Source organism: Camelus dromedarius, chromosome 25 (genome assembly GCF_036321535.1).
Source record: "Camelus dromedarius isolate mCamDro1 chromosome 25, mCamDro1.pat, whole genome shotgun sequence".
Lineage (NCBI taxonomy): Eukaryota > Metazoa > Chordata > Mammalia > Artiodactyla > Camelidae > Camelus > Camelus dromedarius.
This window is the reverse complement of record NC_087460.1, coordinates 16,170,253-16,186,996: the sequence shown is the minus strand read 5'-3', so window position 1 is coordinate 16,186,996 and position 16,744 is coordinate 16,170,253. Positions and strand designations below refer to the sequence as shown.

The window sequence follows — 16,744 nt, the reverse complement described above, 5'->3', positions numbered from 1 at the left end:
ATGGTAGGACAATACATAGCAAACTAAATGGGTAAAAAGCCTTCCTTTCTAAGAGGTAACAATAAATCAGATAATGTGATTTAAAAGGCTCACAAAAAATGATGAGAAATTTTAAACAGTACCTGAAGTAGAACATTACAGAATGGCAAACCTCAAAATTAGAAAATTATTGAGTATAACATATAATTAGATTTTTCTTTTACCTGTAACGAACTTCTCCATTTTATATAGAAATAGTTAATATTAAGAGAAGTGAATGAGAATTGGAATGCTATCTTAAGCTATTGGAAAATAAGAAAATTAGAGCAATATTCATGAAGTGGGTTTATCACAGCCTTCTCTGTTTCTTGATTTATTTCACAAAGAAAGCACTTCAACAATGTGTAAGAAAGATTTAAACTGAAATAACTATAAATTATAATAATGTACTAAATAGTAAAAACATTAACATTTTTCCAGCTTTACTGAGCTATAATTGACATATAAAATTGTGTGAATAACAATAACATATTTTAGATTGGAATTTCTCCTTTCTGCAAGTATTAACAGCTTAAGAAGGAAAACGAAAAAATGTTATATCTATTGTTCAAAAAAATATTTATATTGTCACAAGGAAGACAGAAGTCTTTTATCCAAAGTTACCCAACATTTGGATCTCACGTAAATAAGACTGAAAATCCAGAGAGGAGCTGCGATGTTGTAAACAGTGCGATGAACTCATTCTAGTTTTTGAAAATCTAAGTACAGAGAAATTCCTTGTCCGCAGCAAGGCTGTTACATGTGCACAAGGAAGCTCAGACCTATGCCTTTGCTAAGTTGAAGCCCAGACCCTTGACAGCTAATTTTGGATTAATGAAGCCCCTTTGTGGAAATAATGCACAACGTAATTAGCCTCATAAAGGCTAAGAAAATAATCCCTCCTTTTTTTTCTTTCCTTTGAAACCAGCAGCTTAAATGGCCTGTGGACCTTCGCTGCTGGGGGAAGCACGTTTATCGTGATGTTCCTTGGTAAAGCATTTAGCTTCAAACGTAGAGAAAAATCATTCCTGGGTAACTGTCTCTTAAAGCAGATTTCTTGTGAACAGAACATTCGTGTTTGCGGGTGTGTTTGGGAGTGTTGCTCTCCCGGGCACGTACAGAAGGCAGATTGTAGACAGTGAATGTTTAGTCAAGGGTGAGAATACTTTTGTTTTAGTTCCAGATCGTCTCTCCCAGCCAGATGATATTTCTTCCTTTTAATCAGGGCCTCAGAAGCCCTAGTGCATTATAGGAGTGCTGCTAAATATGATGGAATGGTCGCATCTTTTAATTTAGTCCCAGTAGGAGAATAAGTTATTCTTCCTCCACCAGGCGACAGACGGGCACTTTTGCTGTTACCTAAAGCTCAGTTGTGCGAAGTCTTTGAGAGATGGTGCTGTCATGTCGGGCTTTCCTGAATCATTTACCAGAGGCCAACGGTAGCCTCTGTTTCCTACAAAGCATTGCTTTTGCATTAGAATGATCTTTGGAAATGAGCCTGGATAGGCACCATGTACACATTTAGGGTGTTGTTTGACTGCCTTGTACTTAATAGCTGTGATGGAACAAAGGTAATTAGCATATGAGGAAGGTTCTGGCTTGTCCTGCTCAGTCCCCTACCCTTCCTGCCAACCAAGGAAGACTCTACCGATTCCAGGCAATTCTTTGGGCTTTTATGATGGAATGAAGATGAGATTGACAGGCCAAAAGCAAAGCAGATGGGTTTTTGACAGAAGAGAAGAGCAAAGAAGAGCCCTTGTGTCCAGGGGCCTGTAGACGAGGCATGTCCTTTGCTGGGGGGGCTCTGGGACAGAACGATGACCTTTTGGAAGAAATGATGTAGAAACAGTCAGTTCTTCTGGGGAAGGAAATTGAAAGGCTTCCAGAGGCTTGGGACACTATAAAATAGGGAAGGAGAGCATTTTAATGAATTTTGTTGTTTATGTGCTTGTATCCTCTTTAAAGATGTTGACACGTGTGCATGAACATTGGACATCCTATCTGAATTATAATTTTCTGCATGTAACAACCGTCTGGGACTGAGCCAGGTGACCATGGCTTCCTTGGGGCTGTGTCTGTATGATAGTTGCGAGCTTTTATAACGGGCTTTTTCTTTGGGTGCTGCCTACTTCAGACACGTTTTGGTGCACTGGAAAATTTCCAATGATGAGAGGCTTCTGTGGGTATGTGAATATCTTTGAACTGATAGGCTTATTTATCTACAAGGCTATGAAGAATTCTCTGTCACCCAAGTAGTATATCTGCTGACAATGCTCTATCATAAAATAAGATTTGTGATACGTTTAGAGATTCGAGATCGTGAGTGATGATGGCGGAGCACATCTTAAGAGCCTGAAGGTGAACTGGAGAAAATTAAAGTCAAGTTTCAGGGATTTATTTGCCAATGTAAGTCTGGAGTAAACTTGGCAGGGTGTGTAGAAACAAGTAAATATCGAGTCGCCAGTCTTCCTTTTGTTCCAAATCTTCCTCCCAGGCAGGATACAAATTGATCTTTGCTAAACATTCTTTTGCATCTCGGAAGTTTTTCTGGGCGTTTGACTTCATAGCAATAATAAAAGATTTGCAAAGGAAAATCTATAGATAAACATCAGGTTTATATTGTACAGCACAGGGAACTATACTCAATATCTTGTAGTAACTTATGGTGAAAAGAATATGAAAATGAATATATGTACGTTCCTGTATGACTGAAGCATACAGGAACTGTGCATCAGAAACTGACACCACATTGTAAACTGACTATACTTCAATGAAAAATATATATATTATATAAGAAAATCTAAACATCCCGCAAGAATAATTTTCATTTTTAAGCCTGCATCTCTGATTCTATATAATATAATCAGTATTCTTTTAAAGTCCTCTCTCTGCCTACTTGCTATAGGAGTCACAGAGTAGCACCCATGAGCCTGACTCTACCCCAAAGAAAGACAATGGGCTGTAATAATCCCATTGGTTTAAATCTTCAGCAAGGGTGTGCAGTCACATTGGAGATCCTGTAGCGCTGACTGCAGTCAAGGTTGTGGGGACTCCGGGAAGGATGAGAGAAGCACAGCCGTTAGACCCCCGGCTCACGTTCGCCCTTCCTCCCTGCTGTTCTGCTCATTTTATATAATCTTCTTGCACCCGTTTTTGTGTACAGATAGGCTGTGCTGTCAATCACAGTAAGATCTTTACATGCAGAACCATGATTTCCAAAGAGGTCTACATTATCCTCTAGCTGTAACAAGGAATTCAGAAAAAGAGAATTATGGAGATACCTTTTCTTCTATGTTCTGAGAGCACATTTACACCAATACTTTATAGATACTTTAGGGCTAGAAGTGACCCTGTGAGGTAGGTGTTTATACTAGTTGGGATAATTCAAGTTGCTTTAATAAACAGACCCCCAACTCTCACTGGTTGAACACAATTAACATTTATTTCTAATTTACCCAAAGTGGATGGTGCCACCTGTCACAACTTTGACAAGGCAGTTCAGAGACTCAGACACCTTCCAGTCTGTGATTCTGCCATCCCTTGTGGACCTGGAGTCCTCTGCTAGATTCTCTAATTTTTATCCAGCAAACAAGAGAGAGCACAGAGTGGGAAGTTTGTATGGACTGGACCTGAAGGCGGCATCCATCACTCCTGCCCTATCCTAATGCCAGCACCATCTGGCCACACCAAACTGCAAGAGAGACTGGGAGATACAGTCTAGTTCTGTGGCCAGAAGGAAAGGGAACTGTGTTTAGTGAAAAACTAGCCAATCTCTGGCATAGTGTTATCCCCACCTCACCGATGGGGAAACGGAGACATAAAGGGGTTAAGTAATATAAAACTCACCTAACAGGTGGGAAGCTAGAATCTGAACCTACTAATCTAACCCCAAAATAGCCTTTTTTGAAAACTGAAGTATAGTTGATTTACAATGTTGTATTAGTTTCTGGTGTACAGCATAGTGATTCAGTTATACATTTATATATGTATATTCTTTTTCATCTTCTTTTCCATTATAGGTTATTACAAGATATTAAATATAGTTCCCTGTAGGACCTTGTTGTTTATCTGTGTTATATATAGAAGTTAGTACTGCTAATTCCAAACTCTTAATTAATCCCTCTCCTTTCCCCTTTCCCCTTTGGTAACCATGAGTTTGTTTTCTATATCTGACTCTGTTTCTGTTTTGTAAATAAGTTCATTTGTGTCATTTTTTTCAGATTCCACATGTAAGTGATATCGTATGATATTTGTCTTTCTCTGTCTGACTTACTTCACTTAGTATGATAATCTCTAGGTTCATCCATGTTGCTGCAAATGGCATTATTTAATTCTTTTTTATGGCTGAGTAGTATTCCATTGTGTAAATATATCACAACTTCTTTATCCAGTCATCTGTCGATGGACATTTAGGTTGTTTCCATGTCTTGGCTATTGTAAATAGTGCTGCTATGAACACTGAGGTGCATGTGTCTTTTCGAGTTAGAGTTTTCTCCAGACATATGCCCAGGAGAGGGATTGCTGGATCATATGGTGACTCTATTTTTAGTTTTTTAAGGGATCTCCATACTGTTTTTCGTAGTGGCTGCACCAAGTTACATTCCCATCACAGAACAGCCTTTTAAACGAGGGAGCAGAGCTGCCTTCCAGATAATGAATGCACGGTGCTGCCCCTTACTTCCAATGAGTAGAATGAGGCGTAGAGGAAGATCACGTGCCTCCTCCTAGTTGATAACATGCAGCAGACACAGGATCCATGTTCCCGTACTCCGTGGAACTGCAGTCTCATTTAGGATGAGTGCGTGACCCTCTGATTTCAGTGGTTCTCTCCCTGAGCATCTTTGGGGAAGAGGGGCTTGTGTTCCAATCTCAGTAAGTATTTTAAGGTGAGCCAACTCATACTCTACCATCTGAGACCCTTGTTTCCAACAGCATGCAGCGAGTCAAATGATTCAAATTAGGGATCATGGAGTCAAGCAGACAGGCATGGGGTTAAGAGGCAGAGCCTGGAATCAGAGCTCCCAAATCAGTGAAATCTAACCCAGGCTCGGCCACTAGCTGGACGTGCGACTTAAGTTACTTAGTCTTTCTGTGCTTCAGCTTATTATTCATTTGTAAAATGCTGGAAATAATAATACCTACCTTACAGGTTGTTAAGAGGATTAAATTAATGGATGTAAAGTTCTTAGAACAGTATCTGACACATCATTAGCAATCACATTTTCATTGTGGGATTGTTGCTGTCCTGACTGTTACTTACTTGCACCTGATCAGGCTAAAGGCATGACGCACATTTTTGCTGACACATAAAGAAAACTCTGGTCTCAGTAAATGCAACTTCGTCTGCTCAGTGGCTTATGCTGCTGGACTCTGGCCTTGCTCATGCCCAGACTCCAGTCCCTCAGGAAGTCCTATCTGCTCTGCCTCCAACGTGTTGATTATAGTTAGTTCTCTCCATCTTCCCTGCCTCACCCCAGTTCAAGCCTCTCATCTAGTGCCTGGATCACTGCAAAAACTTAGAAAGTGCTGTTTTGGCGTGCGCCTCTACCGTCCGATCTCCATAGAAGCTGGAGTGATCTTTGAAAATATGAATCAGACCACGTAATTCCTCTGACTCAGCCTGCTTTCTAAGTTAATGAAAATTTAAATAAATCTCAAGTTCTTCCCTTGGTTTTTGTCTGGAAAAGGGGCAGGTAACTCCTTAGTAGGTCACAGTTTGTTCAAAACAATATTCGTTTATGCTGTTGTTCTAGAATTATTACTACTAGCACCGTCTTTCACTCCCCAAAGTGCCCTGACTTGGATGATAAATTATCTGATTACCCTGCTTATGGCCTGAAGCATCTTCACCTTGAGTAAATACTACAAATACTACTTGGTCATAAATCTTTTAGCGGGGAGGTCACCTCCTCAATTAATTAAAGTCCATAGGCCTTCAACATAAAGCTAGAAGAAGTTTGATTATAATATGGAAGTTTAAATTTAGTTCGATTATCTTTTTGCTGTATTTTAAAAGAATCTGTCAGTCATTTGTCTGTGGGCAACTCCGCCCCGAGCCCTGCATTTTTTATAGAGGGACTCGGCCATCTAGTCAGCACAGCCTGAGTCAACAGGCTACTCTCCAGGCCACCGCTGCTTCACATAGGCCCCCTGGAGGATGGTGAACCCTCCCGCCACCGACCAGGAAAGATCCAGTCTCCAGATACCATCAGAGCGTCTCCTCACTCCGTCTCTGCTTGTACCCAACTGGAGTGGCAAGAAGCTTTACCCTCTGACTCCCCCTTTTGGCTGGGGATTGTCCCTTTTCTCCTCCACGGAGTATCTGGGGAAACAGAAGGGGGTCCTCTACCCTCACTTATTTTGTACCTACCGATGCTTTTCGAGGCCGTGTTCTGCATAAGGTCCCTTTACTGAGAGAAGCAAGAACCCACTTCTAGTCTTTGACAGACTTTTATGATCTGTCCTCTGCCTGTCTCTTGACTTCAGCACCTTTCACTCTTCATATGGATTAGCCACACTGCCTGCCTTTCTAGAAAACCCCAAGCACGATCCTGCCTTATAGACTTTGCATTTGCAGTTCCTTCTGCCTGCGGTACTGTTCCCTGGATCTGCTTGACTCTGCTTAAATGTCATCTCTTTGAGAGACCCTTCCCTGATGATCCAATGTAACATAACTTTCACAGGCACTTCGTCAAAATCCTGTTTTGTTTCCTTCACAATACTTACCACTATCTAAAATTATTTTGCTGGCTTAATTGCTAATTTCTTTCTTTCAAACTCCATTATAACAATAATAAATAGTTACTACATTTGCTATTATTACCAGCCCTCTGGGGTCAGTCCCTAGCAAGGGGCTTTCTGCCTGGTGTCGCGCGCACCAATAGAACAAGAACAGAGTTCAGTTCAGAAGCAAGGGAAAGCTTTATTCCTTGATGGAAGAGTGGAGAGGCGCGAGCTCACAATACACGCTGTCCCCAGAGGCCATCGCAGGGCTGCTGTACCGGGATCTGGTCTGCGGAGCGTCGGGGAGGGAGGGGCGGAGTTCTGACCGAGTGTGCGCAGGCGTGCCACGCACGCGCGCCCGGCCCAAGCGTCCGGCGCAGCCTCTCTGTGCAGGGCCCGCCGCCATCTTGAATTGAGGTGTCGCTCGTGCGGGCCGGTTCTCCGCATGACGCCAAGTTAGGCGTCGGGGGTAGGAGTTCTGAGCTGGGAGCTCTAATCCAACGTGTTAGGTGTAAGTCCTCTGCAGTCAGCCCACTACAGGCAAGCACAAAAAAGAGGTAAGACTTTGTCACCTAGATTCCATTTTATTTTTCTCGGGGACCCCAGTGGGTCTTGTCGGTGACACTATGAGCCTAACCTTCTCCTAGGTGCTCTCCAGTGATGAACTTTTAAAATCTGTATAGTTGTGAGATAGGTGCTATTATTATTCCCATTTTATTATTTTTTAATTCTTAATTGTTATTTATTTAATGGAGGTACTAGAAATTGAACCCAGGACCTTGTGCATGCTAGGCACACACTCTCCACTGAGCCACAACTTCCTCCCTTAAATTCTTAATTTTTAATAAAGACACCGAGGTTAAGAGAGATGAAGTAACTTGCTTACTGTTACAGAGAGGGAGCTAGGATTCAAGCCTAGACGGTCTGTTTGCAGTGTCTAACCTGAACCACCAGACAAGGCTGCATCCCATCAGAGTCCTCCCTGGAGGATAGAGCTTTCCTGTCCTGTGTGCTACTGTGTCTCTTCTCAGCACTTCTGCGATAATGTGATTTATAATAAGAGATGTGTACTTGGTCTTCGTTTGGGTTCTGGCACAGGGCTCCTAAAATCACTGGGATTTCCCAAGTGTTGAGAGCAATAAAAGTGTCTTTTGTCATGGTAATGAGTGACTTCTGGAAAGCACCTAAGGATGGGGGCTGGTTGCCAGAGGGGTCAATCATGTGATTAGAGGGTTAGAACTTTCTGCCCCCACCCCCCTCCGCCGACCTCTCAGGGAAGGAAAGATGTGCTGGAGGTTGAATTCAGTCACCCACCGGTGGCCAATGATCTAATCAGTCATGGCTATAGAATGAAGCCTCCATAAAACCTCAAAAGGAGGAGGTTCAGAGAGCTACTGGGTTGGTGAACACATAGAAGAAAGAGGACGTGGATGCTCCGCACCCCTTCCCACACACCTTGCCCTGTGCCTCTCTTCTCTCTGGGCTGTTACCGAGTTACATCCTTTTATAATAAACCAATAATCTGGAAAGTAAAATGTTTCTCTGAGTTGTGCGATCTGCTCTATCTAGCAAATGAATTGAACTCAGGGAAGGAGGTGGTTGGGAACCCTGATCTATAGCTCTTGGAGGGGAAGAAGCAGTTTTGTAAGCATGGACCCTTAACCTGTGGACTCTGACACTATCTCCAGGTCGATAGTGTCAGAACAGAGTTGAATTGCAGGACACCCAGCTGGTGTCCGAGAACTGCTTGTTGGTGTAGGGAAACTCCATTCCCACACCCCCCATGCTGGAATTGACTCACACAAGGCTTGGCTCAGTTAATCTTTGTTTAACTTTGAGTGAATAAATGTTGTTAGAAAACCTTGACCCTGTTTGATTTTTAAAACAGAGAGGAAAACTCACTTGCCTATTTAATAGAAATACCAGAATCCATTCTCTTGTTTCAAGAGCATTGGGAGGCAGGGGCCCAGCCAGGGATGCCCCTGAAATACGAATGGGGGAGACGTGCTGTGTAGCCCCACACACTCCTGCATGGAGTCTTGAGACATTTCTAGGAGTGGCTTTTCATGGCGTTTCTGATTTAGTTGTAAAATAGGCAACCTGGCAGCAAGTTACTGATGCTAGAGGGAGCAAGATGCAGACATAGAAGCAAGGCATAGAGTGAACTAACAGACCGCCTCACACCTTCCCCACCATCAGGGTGAGCACAGAAAATTAAGCTGCCTTGGATTGAATTTCTTCTTCTTGTAGCTGAGTACTGCAACCTTTGCTGCATTAATATTAGCTGATAAATGCTTAGAGCAATTAATTTATCCCATAAAAGATCAAGTATTATAACAATACCATGTCTAGTTCACCCTTTACCTACCACGGCACAGTTAGTAACATAGGCTTACTGATGTTAGCTGAGTCAGCCTGACCTGCCTTATTTCACTTCTCAGAGGAGAGAGTCACAAATGACCTGCTACAGAGAGATGAGTCTTTGTATGTGCTGTGAATCTGGCTGTGTTCCAGCTAGTTTTTAATTAGATGAATGTGCCCTTTCAATGTTGCATTCCTGTTTGTCCCCCTGTCTCTTCCCTGCACTGCTGGTTATTTATGTATTTAATATGCAAATAAAGACGCACCAGCTCATACATCAGAGGCCTGCCCCCAACATCCGACATCCATGGGGCCTTTTAGAAGCAGATCTGTATATCTCGACCAGAACAAGTCCCTTTGCAGCCATTCATCTGGGCTGGCTGTGTTTATAAGCTGAGGCTTCTCTTTTTGTCCCCTTTATTTTCTGTGTATTACTGAGGTTTGTACAACCATTGTTCGGTTCTCATTTTTGCAGACATCTGTTATGCGGCCAGTCATTGTTTTAAAAAAAATCTAAAGTAAGCTAAACGTATCAACCAAGCAACACTTCCCTCACTCCCCAGGGAGTTTAGGCCTATTTATGTAGCTGCTGGATGTAAAGATACTGGGGTTTATATCATTTGTATTAATCTAAAATTAACTGTGCATGTGCTGGGAGCCTTAAGACCTAGGCTTTCTCAATCATCAGCTTCTTTACCACTGAAAACAAACAAGAGAAACTGAACCATTATGTTTTTGACAGCATTGATCTTAATATTCATTAACTAAGTAGGTTTGGGATCTGGTGCACAGCACGGGGATTTGGGGCTGGTCAAATCTTTGTTTCTTCTTCTCTCAGATTCACTCATTCAACAAATACATATGTTGAGTGCCTTATGTGTCAGGAAGCAAAACTCAGAAGCCTCAATTTTTGAACATTGCATCCATCTGTTGACTACCTTTCAACATGTGCAGTTGCCCAAGTGTCTTTGAGTATGTCTGTGCCTCCTTGGACTGCCTTGAGTCCTTCATCTCTTTCTTCAAGTTTGAGACCCAAACAGCATTCCCATATCATAGCCCCTCAGGACCCACACAAGGCTCAGTCTATCAGATTTATAGGTTTCATTTCTGGCTGAACTTAAAATCAGCTGGGGAGCTTTAAAACTATATACCAATCCCCATTCCAATCAGTTGAGTCAGAACTTAAGGGTGGAACCAGTTGCAATTTTCTAGGTTATTCTCATATGCAGCCAGGGTTGAGGAACACAGATCTAGAATAAAAGGCTACAAACTGAAGGTTAGTGCACCTGGTGGGTGTCTTTGGGCAGTGTGAGGAGCAGCTGTCAGAATTTGCACAGATCACTAAGAAAGTAGTGCTCTCCAGGACACACAGGTTCACAGTGGTCTAGGCTTCAGGGACGATTGTGTAGAGAAAGTTGGGCAGAGAAGCTCTGGACAGAGACTCAAGCTGTGTGACCTAGAAGGAAGAAAGCAGGTCGGCATTTACAGCATAATGCGTTTTTAAAAGTGCTTAGAGAATTTCAGGTGACTGAAGTCGTTGGCAGGAGTCTTTGCAGAAAGACAAATCATAATATTTGAGAAACAAAAAGGAGAGACCTTGAGGGCAGATTTTATATTCATCTTCTAAAAAAAATGACTTGGAAAATTATACTTCATTTTGTTCAAGAACTTATTATGCTGACAAATATTTGTACAAATATTATTTCAGCCCATGAATTTTATTTTAACAGACTTCCAGGGTAAGGCCCAACTACATAGAGAAAATGCCAACCTTCCTTTCCATTTGCTGGTCCAGAGTCTTACATTTCAAAAGACAGTACTGGACCTCAGTTTACACTTTCTTATAAAGATATGTCATGATTTTTCTTTATTGTAGTCAGTTTACAGTGTGTCAGTTTCTGGTGTGCAGCACAATGCTTCAGTCATACATGAATATATGTATATTTGTTTTCATATTCTTTTTCACTGTAAGCTACTACAAGATATCAGATATAGTTCCCTGTGTTATACAGTATATGTCATCATTTTTTTTTCAACGTTGAGAATTTTGAATGGTACAAACATGTTGGAAAAATTATTTTAACCCTACAAATTCTGCACCAGCAAGATATCCTGCACCCAGGATTTTACTGAAGGGAAAAGAACGTCCACAGATAATGTGTCCATACATGTCTACAGTAGCTTTTACAGTTCACTTCTATAACTGATTTATAATAGTTAACCAATACTGTCTTGAGAATTGAGGCCTAGTGAATATTCAGACTAAGTAAAAGATTCCCCGCACTTACCACATTCTTTTCACCACTAAGAAGACATAACCCAAGCATTTGCTGAATATAGGAAAAGGTCATAATTTCATGGTGTGATCTAAGTATTCCAGTATATTTTAGATGAGAGAAGTTGACCATGGAGGAGTTCACTGTTGTACATAGAATGTGAAGTTGGAGGAACTCTGATTAAAGGAGGGGCTTGCCCTGCTTCTCCTGGCTTCAGTGCAGCTCAAGTGTTGATCCTTTGAAATGGATGCCTGAGTGCAGGGGAGGGAACAGCAAATCCTTGATACCCAGGCCCAACTCTGGGAAAAGGATTAACAGGGCTTGGTGCTTGGTTCCCTGAATGGTTTGAAAATGCGTCTTGGGACGTGTGGATCTCATGACCTCTTCCAGGAACTTGAGCACTTTTAGCATCTCTGCCATCTCTTCTTCTTTAGACTGCAGGAATCTTGGACCAGCTCTTGGACCAGAGAATTGAGTTCCTTCCTCAAACGCGCGTTGACCCTCATCATATTTCTGCCAGTATCAGCAAGGCTAAGCATATTTCATGAAACTCTGTTGAGCCTGGCATTCTCTACAGATGTCTCCATGCCAGCATTCTCCTGTTTAGCAGCACACATCTTGTCAATGAGTTGGCATTTCTCCTCAATCAATGCAGCCAGCATTTTTGCCAACTTCTCTTCATGTCTCCCATAAAGTCAACTTCTACAAGATCGAGCAAGTCTGAAAGTACCTAAGATCCCCACCAAAAAGCTGATGACAGGCAGACTTGCCACTATCTGCCCTTTTAGGTTCTGGAAAGTGAACCATGAACTCAAGCCACTGGACAGCAGCAACACCACAACCTCACTCAGCTCCAAAGAAGAGCCCTAAGCCAAGCTCCACAGAGGACGGCAGCCCCTCGTGGCACTGATCCACCACAGGGCTCTGCCCAGTTACCGTGGATCCACCAGCCACAACAAGCCCCAGGTAACACACCAACATTCCACCTGGAACCCAACCAGCAACTGACATCCTGGATTGGTCAGGTATCTTGTCAGTGTTGGGGAGGGGCTGCATCAGAGAAGGGGTCTGTAATGAAAAATGTGATTCTCTCCATTATTGCCTAATGGTCATTTTTCCTTCTCTCTTTCCTTTTGTGTTGATCTCAATACACCCTACAAATGGAGGGAAGTGTGTCCATGTTAAGTTTATGGTTTCACGTGTCTTTAACCTTTCTAACACTTGGCAGTATCCGAAGACCCACTGTAGGAATCATGTCTTAGAGTAATATCCATTAACCCAGAATACACACCTCTGTCACATTTCAGCTGAAACTCACACACTCTCACAACATGGATCCATCCGATTCATGGGGGCTGAATTTCATAGAAATGAAATCAATCCCAATGTACACTCTAATGTCTGTCTCTTTTGCTCTCAATACTGTTTTTCAGAGCTACGCGGTTTTTTTATATAAAGATGCCATTCATTCTGTTCGGAGGGTTGAATTTGCCATTCATTGTTTCTGTTGCAAGGCTTGTAAGTGTATATCACAGACTATTAATCCATTCTTTGAATAATAGTCATTTGGGTTAGTTCAAGTTGCACTATTATGAATGAAAATTTTTGAATATTTATGCACGCATCTTTTTTCTAAATATCTGATTTCATTTACCATATGGGATGAATACATGCAAGCAATGATATTGGGTAGGTGTGTGCCGAATGCTCCTTATATGTCATGATATTTTAAGCTAACAAGTGACTGTGATTCACAAAAGCTATCCAAATGGATCCTTATCAATTGGAAGCCTCATTAACGGTATGATACCTGAGTTTATCATTAAAATTTTCTTTGGGAACAAATTCAAATATTGAAAATCATAACAGATTAAAATCTGATCTTCTGTAGTTATATAAATTTATCATTCTGTTAGATGAATATAAAGTTTTGCCTCAAGCTCTCTCTTTTTTCTTTCCAAAATATTATGATACGTATTTCCTCAAAGATGCCTGCTAGTGACTTCGGTCACCTGAAACTCTCTAAGCACTTTTAAAATAAGCGCTAAAGAACTCATTTTGCTGATAAATATTTGTAAAATACTGTTTCAGCCCATGAATTTTATTTAAATAGGACTTAATAACTGAAAGTGGTCTTAACATAGGTTCATGATTAAAAGCATGATCTCTTGATCGAAACCTGACTCCATTATTTCATAAAATCAATACTCATTCAATAAATGTTTATTCAGCACTTGCTAGCAATAGGCACTAGATGTTTTAGACAATTGGAAGGTATCAATGAATAAAAGAGACAAAAATCCTTGCCTACTTGATACGTACATGCTATTGAAGGAGACTGACAATAAAAACTATACAATAAAGTTAATTTATTACCAAATTGTTTAACACATTAAAAGGTGCTACATGGTACATATTTTTAAAATGAGGATTGGCAATTCTGAGAGAGTCAAGAGTGGATTACAACATTCAATAAAGTGGTCAGAGTAGATTTTATTGAGAAGGTGATTTTTGAGTAATTCCATGAAGGAGATGAGGGGGTTAGCCTTGTGGATATCGAGGGCAAGAGTGTTCTGGGAAGACAGAACAGCAAGTGCAAAGCTTGGTAGCAGGAGTTTGTTTTTGGGTTTGAGGACAGCAAGGAGGCCAGAGTACTTGGACAAGGTGAGCAGGAGGGTGAGAAATATGAAATGAGGTCCGAGAGACTGGGAGAGGAAGGCAGGTCACAAGGTCTTATGGGCCTTTGTAGAGACTTTGGCTTTTCTTCCAAGGGAGGGTGGGAGTCATTGGAGGATTCCGAGCAGAGGAGTGGCATGATCTGACTTCTGTTTTAAAAGCTTACCCTGAAGGCGAGTTCTACTGCTGTTGTGAGAGCATGAGGCGCCTCACAGATCTCCCTACAGAAACTGGTGAAAATTATTTTTTAAAACAACCATTTAAGGTTTCTGGAAATGGCCCAGAGAGCATACAGCAGATAAAGAAACATTTATTCAAGAAATCTGTTAACACCAAGAATCTGTGGTATTTGAACCAAGACCTCTGAGCTGTCTTCCAGCTCAGTGAGATGGAAACTCCACTCCAAAATTGTACAGCTATGAACAGAGGGTTCTCTCTCTGACATACCCCTAGTTGGAAGGACTGTCTTTTGGGGAGAGGCAATATATAAGTGCCACTTACCTTGTGTTACCTATTGCTGAAGCTAAGTTCCAGGTGAGTGTGATTGAGAATTGGAAAGTTTACCAAACCCCTGTTCATGAGATGGAGGTTATACTGTGGCCATAGCAGCACTGAGAATCCTGGGACCATGGTCGTTCTTCCCTTGGCTTGTGGGGTGGGAGTTCTACACTGCGAGAGGCAAGTCAGGGAGACCTGGGGCTGCTATCTTTCCAACCACCGAACACTCAGCTCCTGAAGTAGAGTATCTGAAAGAAGTGTGCGATTGTCCCTACCCTTAGCATCAGTGTCATGGCTCAAAGATTTTTGCCTACGTCGAGGAGCATGCCATAAATTGGAGAGCTTGAAATCCCTCCCCAAAGGACTGACTTCACTTGCAATATTGTGAACTTGATTTGCAATAATTCAAGCCTGAGGTCACTTTCAAAAACAGTGAAAGTTGTGATGAAAGGTAATTGAGAGGAGATTGATAGATTCTTTGGAGGTAAGGGCTAAACTGTAGGCCAGCTAGCTTTCCAGAGAGAAATGGGAAAAGAGACAGCTGGAAAGAGCCTTCCTGGGCTAGAACAAATCTCCCATGCTGGATTTGGGAAATGTCCCATTCAAAAGAGCCAGATTTGGATTGGATTAATCTGTGTAGTAATTTATGTGCCAGTGCACTGTTGAAAACAAAAGCAACCAATGTACAATTAGTGGTGCTTGACAACTGGGTGTGGTCAAGGACAGAAATAGCCAAAGTGAGCCCTACCAAAATCACTATCATTCCAGAGTAACTATGGGCCTTAAACAAATGTGGAACAGCATTAAGTGCAACAACATAGATGTAATGGGAATACCAGTAGGAGAAGAGAGAGAAAGGGGAAGGAAAATGAAGAAATAATGGCTGAAAACTAAGAAATTTATTTTAAAACATTAATTTATATATCCAGGAAGCTTAGTGATTTCCAAGTAGGATAAACACAAAGAAATATACAAGTAAACACATCATAGTGAAAATACTGAAAACCAAAGACAAGAAGAAAATACTTGAAATATACTTGAAAGTAGCACAAGAAAAAATGGCTTTTCACTTACAAGGAAACTGCAATGAGATAAACAGCTGACTTAGAAACAGTGGAGGCTAGAAGGCAGTGGGATAGTTTGAAGTGTTCAATGGAAAAAAAAATGTTAATCAAAAATCCTGCATCCATGGACAACAGTATGGAGGTTCCTTGAAAAACAGAGTTAACATATGATCCAGCAATCCCACTCCTGGGCATATATCTGGAGAAAAGTCTTATCTTGAGATATATATATACACATACATGTATAAACACACACACACACACACACATAAAATGGAATACTACTCAACCATAAAAAGAATGAAATAATGCCATTTGCAGCAACATAGATGGACCTAGAGATTATTATATTAAGTGAAGTAAGTCAGATAGGGACAGACAAATACCATATGATATCACTTTTAGGTGGAATCTAAAAAAAAAAAATGACACAAATGAACTTATTTACAAAACAAACAGACTTATGGACATAGAAAACAAATTTATGGTTACCAAAGGGGAAAGAGGGAGAGGGATAAATTTGGAATTTGGGATTGATAGGTACACACTACTATATATAAAATAAGTAAACAACAAGGACCTACTGTGTAGCACAGGGAACTATATTCAGTATCTTGTAATAACTTATAATGAAAAAGAATCTAAAAAAGAATATATATATATATATATATACACATATACATATATACACACACACACAACTGAATCACTTTGTTGTACACCTGAAACATTGTAAATCAAATATACTTCAATAATACATACATACATACATACATACATACATAAAAAGAAAGAATCCTGTATCCTGCAAAACTTTTTTTTAAAAATGAAATAAAGACATAAAGATAAACAAAGTTTGAGCAATTTTACTACTAGCAGGTTTACTTTGGAAGAAATACTAAAGGAAGTTCTTCAGGCTGAAAGCAAGTGACTCCAGATGTTAATTGGAATCCACATTGAAAAAAACAAAGGGCATTGATAAAGGTAGTTATATAATTATAACAAACTACAAATGCATATTGTTTCTCCTTTCTTCTCTTAACTGATTTTGAAAGTAACTGTATAAAATAATATGTATGTAATGTATTTTGGGCCCTATAACATATGAAAATGTAATATAATTGCCAA

At 40.8% G+C, this 16,744-nt stretch overlaps 1 protein-coding gene across 4 annotated transcripts in view; it reads left to right on the top strand.

The window, feature by feature from the left end:
• Window positions 1–16,744, top strand: part of LMNTD1 (lamin tail domain containing 1) — a 312,243-nt gene that overhangs the window by 159,275 nt on the left and 136,224 nt on the right. For 3 of the 4 annotated variants that reach the window (XR_010377825.1, XM_064479123.1, XM_031443921.2), the window contains one exon: window positions 11,813–12,344. The exons of the other annotated variant lie outside the window; for it this stretch is intronic. The gene's annotated coding sequence lies outside the window, so the exon portion shown is untranslated. The remainder of the gene's footprint in view (window positions 1–11,812; window positions 12,345–16,744) is intronic. 4 annotated transcript variants of the gene reach the window in all.